Source organism: Pezoporus flaviventris, unplaced genomic scaffold (genome assembly GCF_033815535.1).
Source record: "Pezoporus flaviventris isolate CSIRO_AGI_PZ_B2104156 unplaced genomic scaffold, CSIRO_AGI_Pfla_v1 ptg000013l, whole genome shotgun sequence".
Lineage (NCBI taxonomy): Eukaryota > Metazoa > Chordata > Aves > Psittaciformes > Psittacidae > Pezoporus > Pezoporus flaviventris.
The window spans coordinates 31,029,138-31,040,768 of NW_026892561.1; positions in this window are offsets into that span (position 1 = coordinate 31,029,138).

Here is an 11,631-nt window from a genome sequence, read left to right on the forward strand (position 1 = left end):
ATTGTGTTCATTTATGTAACTGCTGCCAACTGCTAGAGTTATGTTTCCTTCTTTGTGAAGAGTTGATTACCTGAGTTATACTGCAAAAATTATTTCACTTCATTCATCAAACCCCTGCCTTCTTGAAACTCAGATCTAGCAAATATGGGAACACTTAGGAGTCACTAGAACACTCCTTTATTAAACTGGCTTTATGAAGTTGTCATATGTTAGATATGTGAGATAAATAGACATAATCTCTATATGTGCGGAATGTGAAAACTACTCATAATACATTGGACTAATTCAGTCTCATTATCAATACCAGCAGTTCTCAAATTTTTTTTATACTAGGCAGCCTTTTCTTTTGCCTGAAATACCTTTCACTTTTCCCTCCCTTTCTCCCCAGTACCTTCCTTCCTCAGATATGCACGTGTTTCATCTGCATTCTGAATCATATTTAGTTGCATGCATGCACACACAACATACCAGACTCCACCTGCACAGCAAACCCATTTTATGTGCATATTTACAGCTATGCGTATTTGTACATGTATATATATTTGTGTGTGGATGGGTATGTGCATGTTTACACACACATACATACATATATGTAACTAATGTACAGACAGGCAGGGAAACAAGAGTGTAGGTATTCTTATGGAGATGAAAATTGAATTTCACTACAAACGTGCTTTAAAACATACCTGCTCTCTTTCAAACATCTACCCGTTCTTTCTTTTGCTTCAATAATACAATATATTTTACTGAACAGCAGTTTGATTGTTCTGATTGATGCTACTTCATTGCTGGGCCAACATGGTAAAAACTACCCAGCTCTACATATACTAAAAAAGGAGTGAAAGAACAGGAAAGCATGCAAAAGCAATACAGTTGCATGATAAACTTAATTTAGTCTTTTAAAATTCCGATACCCCTGCCCCCACTGCAACCAAAGAAGGAGCTGAGGACTATGGATGTGTATTTACAGGCAGAACTTATTCCTGACATCTCTGATTTTTAAACTCTACTCTTTTCCCGAGTCTTATCACAAAAAAAAAAAAAAAAAGAAAAAAAAAGTAGTTAAATGAATGTCTTGTTATTCACTGTCTGCAACAATAATAAAGATGCTCCCCAGATGAAAACAGAAAGCAGGGCTTCCTATGACCACGGAGAAAAGAAGAAAGAAACATTATGAGAACCATCTATTCTTATTAAAGGTGTTGTGCTCATGCAGTTTTTTGTCAGGAAATCCAAATAATTCACTCCCACTTGCTTTTAGTTAAAAGAAAAAATTGGCAGCCTTGTGCTGCAAGAAAGGAGAAGCAGCCTTGTTTCTCTCCACTGCCTCTTTTATAGGAAGGAGACAGATGCACTATAGCTGTCTACAATTCCTGCATTTAAAGTTGGACACTGGCATGTCTTGCCAAAAGAAATTAAATGTAATGAAAATGTGTTTCTGGTCAAAGTCGGAGACTGCATTTGCTGTATCACAGTATATGCATCCTGCGGGCTACACAACGTTCTCCTTCCAGAAGTACTGGGGGCGTTTATAATTCTTGGGACTGATGTTCCATTGTGAAGCATTTGTATCTGCTGCTAAGCAGGTGAGTGCTAGCATCACCAAATGGGGATTTCTGAGCAACAAACATTTTGCATTCACAAGGCATGATAAAAATACTTATTTTAATTCAGATCTACTGACTTCAGTAGAGAACGGATTCTTGACTCATACATATTCAAAACACAGGAAGACAATATAGTATCTTCAGCCAGACGATGCACCTTCCCCTTGCTCTCCACAACGCTGTCTTTCCACCCAAATTCTGGTACTATAGGACACTAAATATGTTGGTGAGTCTTCCCAGAGCATCTTTTTGTAATCACTGATAAGGGTGGTTACCTTCAATATGTATAAATCTTTCCTGCCAACTGATTAATTTTAATCAGAGTCCAGTAAAGGCAATCTGCTGCCTTGAAGCAGAATGACTTCATCCAGTGCCTCCTTCTGCTTTAGCTGTTTTCATCCAAAATCCCCTCTGAAGACAAACCTGTATTTTCATAGGTTTGTTCCCCCTACTCTCATCCCCACCCCCCTTACATTTTTGCTTTAACAGAGATGAGGTGATGGAAGAAAGCAGCAGCTTTTCTGCAAGAAAAAAAAAACAAAACTAAACCCCATACTATTCCTTCCTGATCTTTGGACTTCAAAGAAGCTAAGTCCACTGCTGGTGTAAAGGGGTGTTATGAAGGTGCTGTTAAATTACTTCATATTACTATATTCTCCAGTCACAGACCTGCCAGACCACTGAACTAGTCCCAGACATAAACGATACCCTTCTTTCAGCTGCTCCTCTCTGTCTTGCTCTGCCAGCTCAATGTTGTATTCCAGCAGTTGGGAAATTGGAATTCTCTTTTCTCCTTGACTCCCACTGGGAGAAGAAGGGGGCCCTGTCTTCAGCAGGAAACATTATGTGCTGTTGTTGCTTCTTCAGGCAAACAAAACTTATTAAAAATCCAGGTGCAATTCTCTTGATTAAGGTTAATATTTCTGCTGATACTTGTACTTCAATGTCTTAGACCTCATAGCTTTTACAGTTGAATTGTGAAAGATCAGCAGCTGAGCTTCTCAGTATTCTTCTTCATTTTACATGCTGCCTTTGCTGTTTTGTAGAGCTACTGAATACAAAATGAAGCTGCAAGTGCGTGTTTGCTCTACAGCTAGCAAGGCATGAAGTACTTCTTTCTACAGCTGTGGATTACATCCAGAATAATCATAACAGTGTCGCAGAAGTGATTCAGTGTGTGACATTTAGTGCGCTATTGTGTGACACCAGATGATTAATGCTCACAGCAAAACACAGGCTGGTTTAAATAAACAAAATTTAATATATTTTTATGATTATAGAAATCGTGTTACATCTCTGAGGGAACATAAGCTGCTGCTCCCAAATGCTTCATACTTCTTGGCTTGTTTTTAAATGCTTTGATTGTTTACTGGATTTTCCTATCACATAAATCCACTGACACTTTGGCCCAACAAGGTGACTCAGTGACTTGGACAGTAGCTTGGGACATGGTAGGCAACTGCACCTCAGCCTCCATCTTGGTTTATGATCAGCAATTTACAACATCGTATTGTTCCAATTTTCAGTCTCAGAAAGACATCACAGAAGTTTAAAAGGGCAGGGAACTTAATACAGTGCCAAACTAGCAGGATTCTTCCTTCTCTGCTGCAACAGCATTAGGCCAATTGTACTTGTTGGTCACTCAGCATGAGGGTTACTTTCTCTGCTCCAGCAGTGTTATTTTCTGTGGAATGAATCACTTGGGCTACAGTCAAATAGGTGAACCAGAGACCAGTTCTGAGTCCAGTGCATGCACTGGCAGCGCCTCAGCTGCACACTGGAACAAAACCAGGTGATTCAAACCACCATCCCTCTGCATCTTCCCCTCCATGGAAAAGAATAACAGGCATGCAAAACACTGGACTGTACCACATTGCAGGCACAGGAGAGAGGGGAAGCCAAAAGGAGTACCAGCCTCACAGAAGGGGCAGAGCCACCATCTCTCTCCAGATCTCAGATCTGAGCTGACAAGCCAGTCAAACAGCATTTTCCTGAGATTTCTGAGATTCAGGACAGGAGTAAAGTTTGTGATTTTATACTGTGTTGAGTAAAAACTAAGTCCTGGTTGCTGTGCCTGTGCAGGTTTAGACAGCATTAGAGCAGCTTAAGTCACCAGCAGCATTATTGCCGTTCTTACTCAAGACATACAAAAGCACTCAACTGTCACAGATTCCCCTTAATTAGGGTCTTCCCTATGTCTGTCCTGAATGCAAACACACCTGAAAAATTAATAATCTCCAAGCTCCATTAAAAAAAAAAAAGGCTTTGTACAGAAAGTCTATAAAATAAGCAGGGCTTTACAGAGCCAAAGGAGATACAAATATAAAACATGTTTTCTACTTGAAAATCTTTGTCTATGAAGTCATCAGGATGTATTTCCTGGGGAAACAGCAAAGATGTCGATCTGCCTTTTTCCTGAATGCTGTTCAGAATATCATGCTTACCCTGAAGGGTGGAAAATGGGCTGCCAGATGGTTAATGGCCCTTCTGAAAAAATAGCCTTCCACATTGCTTTGTGGAAGTCACTTGTAATGGAACTATCACAACATAATGTCTGTATTCTTGCTGTTCATAGAAGGAAGCAGATTTTAAGCAGGCGTTATCAAGGCTAAGAGAGCCTGAATTAACTTGTCTTAAAGATACTTCTTTGTGCACTGCCAATAAAGCTACCAAGCTGTGGTATCTAAGAATTACATGCAAACACAGAGGCAGCATGTAAAGGAATGAGTTCTGCCATCTATTCAAATGTGGGTCATGGCTCCTTTTCAGGACCCTCTAAGCTGATGGGCTGGATGGTTGGTGAGCTTGGCCACTGCCCACTGTGTTAAGACCTGATATCCCTTTATTTCCCCAGGATTTTCTGCCTTTATCTATCTACTTTTATTTACCTTATGAATTCTCTGTGCAATGTTACAGGCAGAGGAATACGCCGCCAATTGTTTCAAGAGCCCTGAATTAATCTCATTTAACTTCAGGGACCTAAAGACAAGAACCTAGCCAAGCTAGCTACTGAGAAAGTGAGAGGGGCAAACACACTTTTTATTCCATTATAGGCATCCTGTACCAAGGAAAAACCCTCCAGCCTCTAAACCAAGAGACACACAGTGGCTTCATTATTTTCTACTGTGTCATCTTACGGTTCCATGCTAAGATACTTTGGTTGGGTTTTGCTTACTTTTTATAACATAATAGTAAAATAGTAACATTCGTCATTCTCATGTTCACATTTAAATCACCGAGTGACTGCATGTATGTAAACACAAAAAACACCTAATAATTTTTACACCTTGCATGAATATAGTAATTTTGTTTTGTTTTTGTAGAGACACTGTGATTAGAACTCCAGTGATTAGAAAATAAGGTAAGTGGCCAGAACATATTTTTGCAAATAGGGAAAAAAAAATGAGTTCTTGCTAATCAGAAAAAAATCACAGGTATGTCAGTTCCCACCCAGTACTCATGCTGCAGGTCATAACCTGAGAGAAATCTGCACTTGGTCCAAACTGACTGAAACTAACAGCAACTTTTTTTTTTTTCCTTTTTTTTTGACAGCAAAGGGATTTGGAACAGGCTCCAAATGACGACGATCAGATCTAGCTTTTGGTCTTTCGTTGGGTGTTGGGACACTACTTGATTGTTTGCTTGATTTTAAGCATGCTAAGGCACAAGAAAATCAACAAGGTGCTTGGTGACAGCCAGCATGGCTTCACTAAGGGAAATCCTGCCTGACCAATTTGGTGGCCTTCTATGATGGGGCTACAGAACTGATGGATGGGGTAGAGCGGTTGATGCCATCTACCTGGACTTGTGCAAAACGTTCGACACTGCCCCACACGACATCCTTGTCTCTAAATTGGAGTGACATCAATTTGATGGATGGACCACTCGGTGGATAAAGAACTGGCTGGATGGCTGCACACAAAGAGTTGCGTCAATGGCTCCATGTCCAGCTGGAGACCAGTAACGAGTGGTGTCCTCAGGGATCAGTGTCGGGACCGGTCTTGCTCAACATCTTTGTCGCTGATATGAACAGTGGGATTGAGCGTGCCCTCAGCAAGTTTGCCGATGACACCAAGCTGTGTGGTTCTTTTGATATGCTGGAGGGAAGGAATGCCATCCAGAGGGACCTTGACATGCCTGTGAGGTGGGCTGATGCCAACCTCGTGAAGTTTAACCATGCCAAGTGCAAGGTCGTACACCTGGGTCAGAGCAAGGCCAGGGACAGCTACAGGTTGGACAAAGAAGAGATTCAGAGCAGCCCTGTGGAGAAGGACTTGGGGGTGTTGGTCAATGAGAAAATGAACATGAGCTGGCTTCAGTGTGTGCTCACAGCCCAGAAAGCCAATCGCATCCTGGGCTGCATCAAAAGGAGCATGACCAGCAGGTCAAAGGAGGTGATCCTGCCCGTTTACTCTGCTCTCGTGAGACCTCACCTGGAGTATTGTATGCAGTTCTGGTGTCCTCAGCATAAAAAGGACATGGAACTGTTGGAACAAGTCCAGAGGAGGGCCACGAGGATGATCAGGGGACTGGAGCACCTCCTGTATGAAGACAGGCTGAGGAAGTTGGGGCTGTTTAGCCTGGAGAAGAGAAGGCTGCGTGGAGACCTCATAGCAGCCTTCCAGTATCTGAAGGGGGCCTATAGGGATGCTGGAGAGGGACTCTTCATTAAGGACTGTAGTGACAGGACAAGGGGTAATGGGTTCAGGCTTAAACAGGGGAAGTTTAGACTGGATATAAGGAGGAATTCCTTTACTGTGAGGGTGGTGAGGCACTGGAATGGGTTGCCCAGGGAGATTGTGAATGCTCCATCCCTGGCGGTGTTCAAGGGCAGGGTCGACAGAGTCTTGGGTGACATGGTTTAGTGTAAGGTGTCCCTGCCCATAGCAGGAGGGTTGGAACTAGATGATCTTAAGGTCTTTTTCCAACCCTAACTATTCTATGTCCTCAGCTTTTGTAAATGCTTGATACAAGGCAAGCTATTTTACTCATGATTCCAAGATCTCTGTCCCATGTGCTATGATTCAAAAGATCAGTAATCAAGAAACCACCTCAGATCACTGTTACATAGAGGTTTACACTTTAAACTTGGATCGACACTAGAAAATAAATGAATTAAAAGTATTCAAGTTTAGCTGGTTCAGCATGCATCCTACGAAACTGTATTGGTACAACTAACTCCAAAATACTGTGAGAATTCACAAACAACTTCTGTTAAAAAAACCCTGAAGTGAACTTACAAACTGCAGTACATTGTCTCTGATTCTCTTTTTGATTAGACCAAGGAGAAAATTCTGTAGTGGAAAAATCAGCAGAGGCATGTGTAAAAAAGGCAGCAACAACATCAGAATTGACCTCTTTTACCTCTCTGTGGGTTTCACTGAGGGCTTTATAGCAGCTCAGCTGATGAAGACATATCCTTGGTTCAGAGTTGGCAGGAGTGTTCTATACAGGGAAACGACAGACTGTTACTACACACTGGAATTCCAAGTTGCAGCCTGACCCAAAAAAACATAAACATTTCCAAAGAAAGCCAATGAATTTTAAGACCAGTGTTTGTGTTGTAATAAACTTAAGAAATGTTATTAATTCCTGCATTAAAATATGTCAGCTTTCTGGCTATTACCTTTAGAAACATTCCATTTACAACATACATTAACAATGACAAAAGCCTGAAACAAATAGGTTTTTGTATCAGACTGCTGGTGACTGGTGACATTTAGCATTGTCCAGACCATGATCCTTACAGATCTCAGGGCAAGATGGACTTCTTGATGTCTTATTCCTTAGCATGTGTTGACATATTTCATTCTGTTCATGCAATGCTACCAGACAGTTATTGTTTGTAAGCATTTTAGCAGTGTAAGTTACTTGGCTTTAAAACATGACTCAACAAATACATGTAAATAGAGTACAAATGTTAAACCATGATTTGGTCTAAACTTTTGGTAGCATTAGAATACTTGAAGGAATAGTTGAAACCCATCTAAAGAAATTGTTCTTAAAGAAAAAACAGGATTTTTTCTATGGCCAGTTCTAACCTGTTCATGGGAGCACAGACAACATGATTTAGACACAATCAGCTTTCCTCTCTGTTTTTGTTTCCTCATTCAGAAGCATTTTTACACAAATACAGAATCATTTTTCTGTAGGAATTCTTCCTTCAGTTTGCCCAGAAGATGACTCTTCCATATGGAAAAGAAGATACAGGTTTATGAGAGAGACAGTAAATAAACTTATCAGTGAAGTGTGAGTCACCTATTGTTTAGATAATACATTTATCTTTACCACTTTTCTCCCATCTACCAGCCCGCTTGAGTGACTGTGAATAAATCTGATATCCTTCATTAGCTTTACACAGCCTTGACTATTGCACTGTGCTATTGTCTATAAACTGCAATTTAAACTGCATTTTCTTACATGACTTTTGTCTGTCTTCATTCAGTTTGCCTAATGCCTAGAACAACTGGTCCATGACTCAGGCTTCTAATTAATGCTGTGAAATGAAAAACATTCATGTGAATGTTATTGTAAGAGCAGTACTATATAAAGAGAACACCATTTGAGAAGCCCTCGTAGATGGGCTAACAGAGCTGTAGTGCTGTTGAGTTTAAATTACCAAATATGCTTGCGTATCGCAAATGGTTTCCCATATGCAACTTTGGTTTATAGTCCTTAACCAAGGCCAGCTGGATGCGAAAGGCAAGCTACTGAACCAGTTAACAGAAGTCCCCAGGTGGCAGGCAAAATCTTCACTCTGTCTGGACCCCTGTAACTACTGCAGCTTGATCCAAAATTCCTGGGAATTGCAGAGTTTTACAAGCTAAATTAATCTATGATTTCTCATCATAGATACAGAGTAGTTTACACAGGAAGTGAACTCGCTTCTTGCTGGTATTATCTGAGTTACTAAGGTACAATTTTCCTCCTCCCTGGCACTGGGGTTTGGGGGTAAATTATCCATCTCTCTTCAATCCACATATTTCTGTTTTCCAGTGTAAGGACAAAGCAAAGATTGCCCATTAAAAGGGACACAAACAACTCAAGAATTCACTTGTAAACACCATTTTTGAAGTATATCTTGTCTGTTTTAGAAAATCCCCAAAGGAACAATATTGCCTCCTCCCCAGGGCGAGAGTAGAACACTGACAGTGGTGTAACCTCAATGTACAAGGGGAGAACAGACTGGCAATCTGCTCCTGCAGAAATTCTAGTGAGTGTATGTAAGGTAACAAGGGAGAGGGGAAATAAAGAAAGGTAAGTAAAAAGAGAACAACAACAGAATGTCATATCAAGGATTTTAACCCCAGTTACTTCTCTCTTGTAGCAAAATAAATGTCTCCTGTTGCAGAACTGACTTTCTGAAGTAACCACAGTACAGCTCTACTGCTGTCCATGGAGATGGATTGAAAGAACAGGCCTTTTATTTTATTTCACCCCCCACCAAGTACACAATGCAATCGCGCAGGCTATCAACTGGACAAAAAAAAAGTCCCCTGTGAGCAACAAACTTAATGCAGCAATCTGTTCTCGAGAACCAGAGAAAAGGCTGCAACACAAAGCAAGTTTTCTGGGGGTTTGTTCCCCCTGCCGCCTATTATTAATCTCAGGCACCGGGGTCTAATTATGCTCTCAAACGCAAGCACTCTCATTAATTTTACCAAAACTTAAATATACTGAGTCCCATTTAGGATATTCAGCTTTTCAACACTTACATAGGATTACTGTCAATAGGAAAGTACTTCTCAACTTCTTAGGATAGAGTGACATCTTGTGGTTTCTTCTTTTGACCAGCATTGAAAAATAAAAATTAGCCATAAAAGCTTTAACTTTTTTCTTCTTCTTGTTGTTTGTTTCTGGTATAGCACTAAGATCTTATTTTTTTTTAGAAATATACACCTGAATCAGAGAAATGTAGACAACAGTTTATGTTGCCACCATCAAGGCTTATGAAAGGACAGTGAAAATTAGTGCCAGAAACAGCATCAAAACCATTCTAATTTATACAACATTACAATTTTTTTCTTAGAATGCAGCACTAATATAGAAAACATGGTGTTCAAGGTCATGTACAAATGGGATCTTATTTAATAAGTCAGTCTCCAGTGGCAGCACTGCTACTGAAAGGATTCATAGGAAAACTACTCTTTCCAACTGCAGCTCTGAAAAGCATTTCCACCTGGACTCCAGCACATGTATGCAAGAAAGAAAGAAGATGATGATAGCATCAGGCAACTGCATTTCATGTTTTAACTCCATCTGCATCACAGAAGGATCTCAGTAGACAGTGTCACATCATGGGTCACTTACACAGCCACAACTATAGAAGTTTCAGTAATTTATTTTCTGATATAGCTTCCAACACAAAATACAATTGTTAAAATTTTTTTGTAAGTCTACACACCTAAGAGCTACTATTGACAAATTCCCATTACAAAATACCAAACACAAAAAGACAAAATTATTTTGCTGGGTTTTGTCTTGAAAAGCAATAGAGTCTTTGAAAGGAACATTATACAAAATCCAGATGAAAACCCACAATGGAATAGTATTCATGTACCTCAATAAATTGGTAACAATACTTAAGATACTATCACGACTAAAACCAGTACTGTGAGCTGTTCTAGTTGTGGTCTACAACTAACATCATCGCATCATTTGCTAATAAATCAATTCATGTTGTTGAAAACCAGGTAATTCTCAATTTTCAAAAAAACATGAAATGGCTATTTTGTATCTGTAAAGACTAGGAGAGTATGAAGCAAAATAACTAGTGCTTGTATTTCTGTTTCTGCTGGTTTTCCCATATTCCCATTTAGGTAATTCTCAAAATCAGATTTGGAATATGCAATTTTGCATCACTCCACTTACACCTATGCTCAGCCTAACTGCTAGGGAAGGCTGTACACTTGCCTGATATCCTCTATAAATCTGACTGGCAGCTGTCCTTCCGTAATTCCACAGCTTTAGTTCCAGTCTATCTTCAATCCTTCCCTTGGTGAGAAACATCTATGCTGCAAGGAACTAATGCAAAGAAAACACAAAATTGGTCTGGAAGAACTTTCTATGAACTGAAAACAACATGAGTGAGGGTTGTCATCTGCTTTCTTATTTCTTTCTAAATCAGAGTGAAAATCTCAAAAAATAGCCTAAAAAAAATGTAATAGCTTAAAAATAAGGCTCCCATAAGGTTAAAATCAGAGATCCTTAGCACATGGGTTACTTTTACAGATGTTAGATGATGTTCATAGAGTCATTTAAAGATGAAGAACCAACCCTTGTGTCAAGGGAGCTGGTTTTACCTTCAGGGAGACTAGTTCTACATGTTGATAAAATTACTCCCTGCTCCTTTTTAGAAGCGCTCTTGTTTTCCCTCCCAAGCATAACATCTCTAGCTATACAGAATAAAAATTACACTTCTTTTGTCTAAATCTGAATACAAAACCTGTCTCACCAAATCCAGACTATAATACACAAAGGGTAATAAGCAGCACTAATACACTAAGAAGCTTCATTTTTTCTTCGGTGCAACAGAACTAAACAATGCAAAGAGGCAGGGCTAGAAATGTGCTCAAATGTCCTTTCTGAGGGAGTGTAATCAGCCTCCACGGAGAACATCATCACTTCGCAGTTTAACCTGCGACCAGCATTATAAAAAAAAAAATAAAAATTGTGTCAGATTTTGGAAGTTCTTGCATGAATAACTTTGGTAGCAATATCTATGCTGTTCTGAAGTGAATATATGCCAGAGAAGCCTGCAACTAAAGTTCAGCCAATACACATTTATTCCCATAGAATTCAAAAGAGAAAACTCCTATTGACTGAGAAGAAACCCACTTATTATTCAAAAGTTTGTATTTATGATATGTTTCAAAGCAGCTCCTCCCTTCTTTCCTCCTATTCTCTCTTACCTTTTTAATAACATTTGTTCACTTTATATTTGCACAGTGAGGGAGGAATAATTATATGCCTTTCCCATGACAACTGGTACTTCTCCTCTTGTAAATGGAAACAACAACTAATT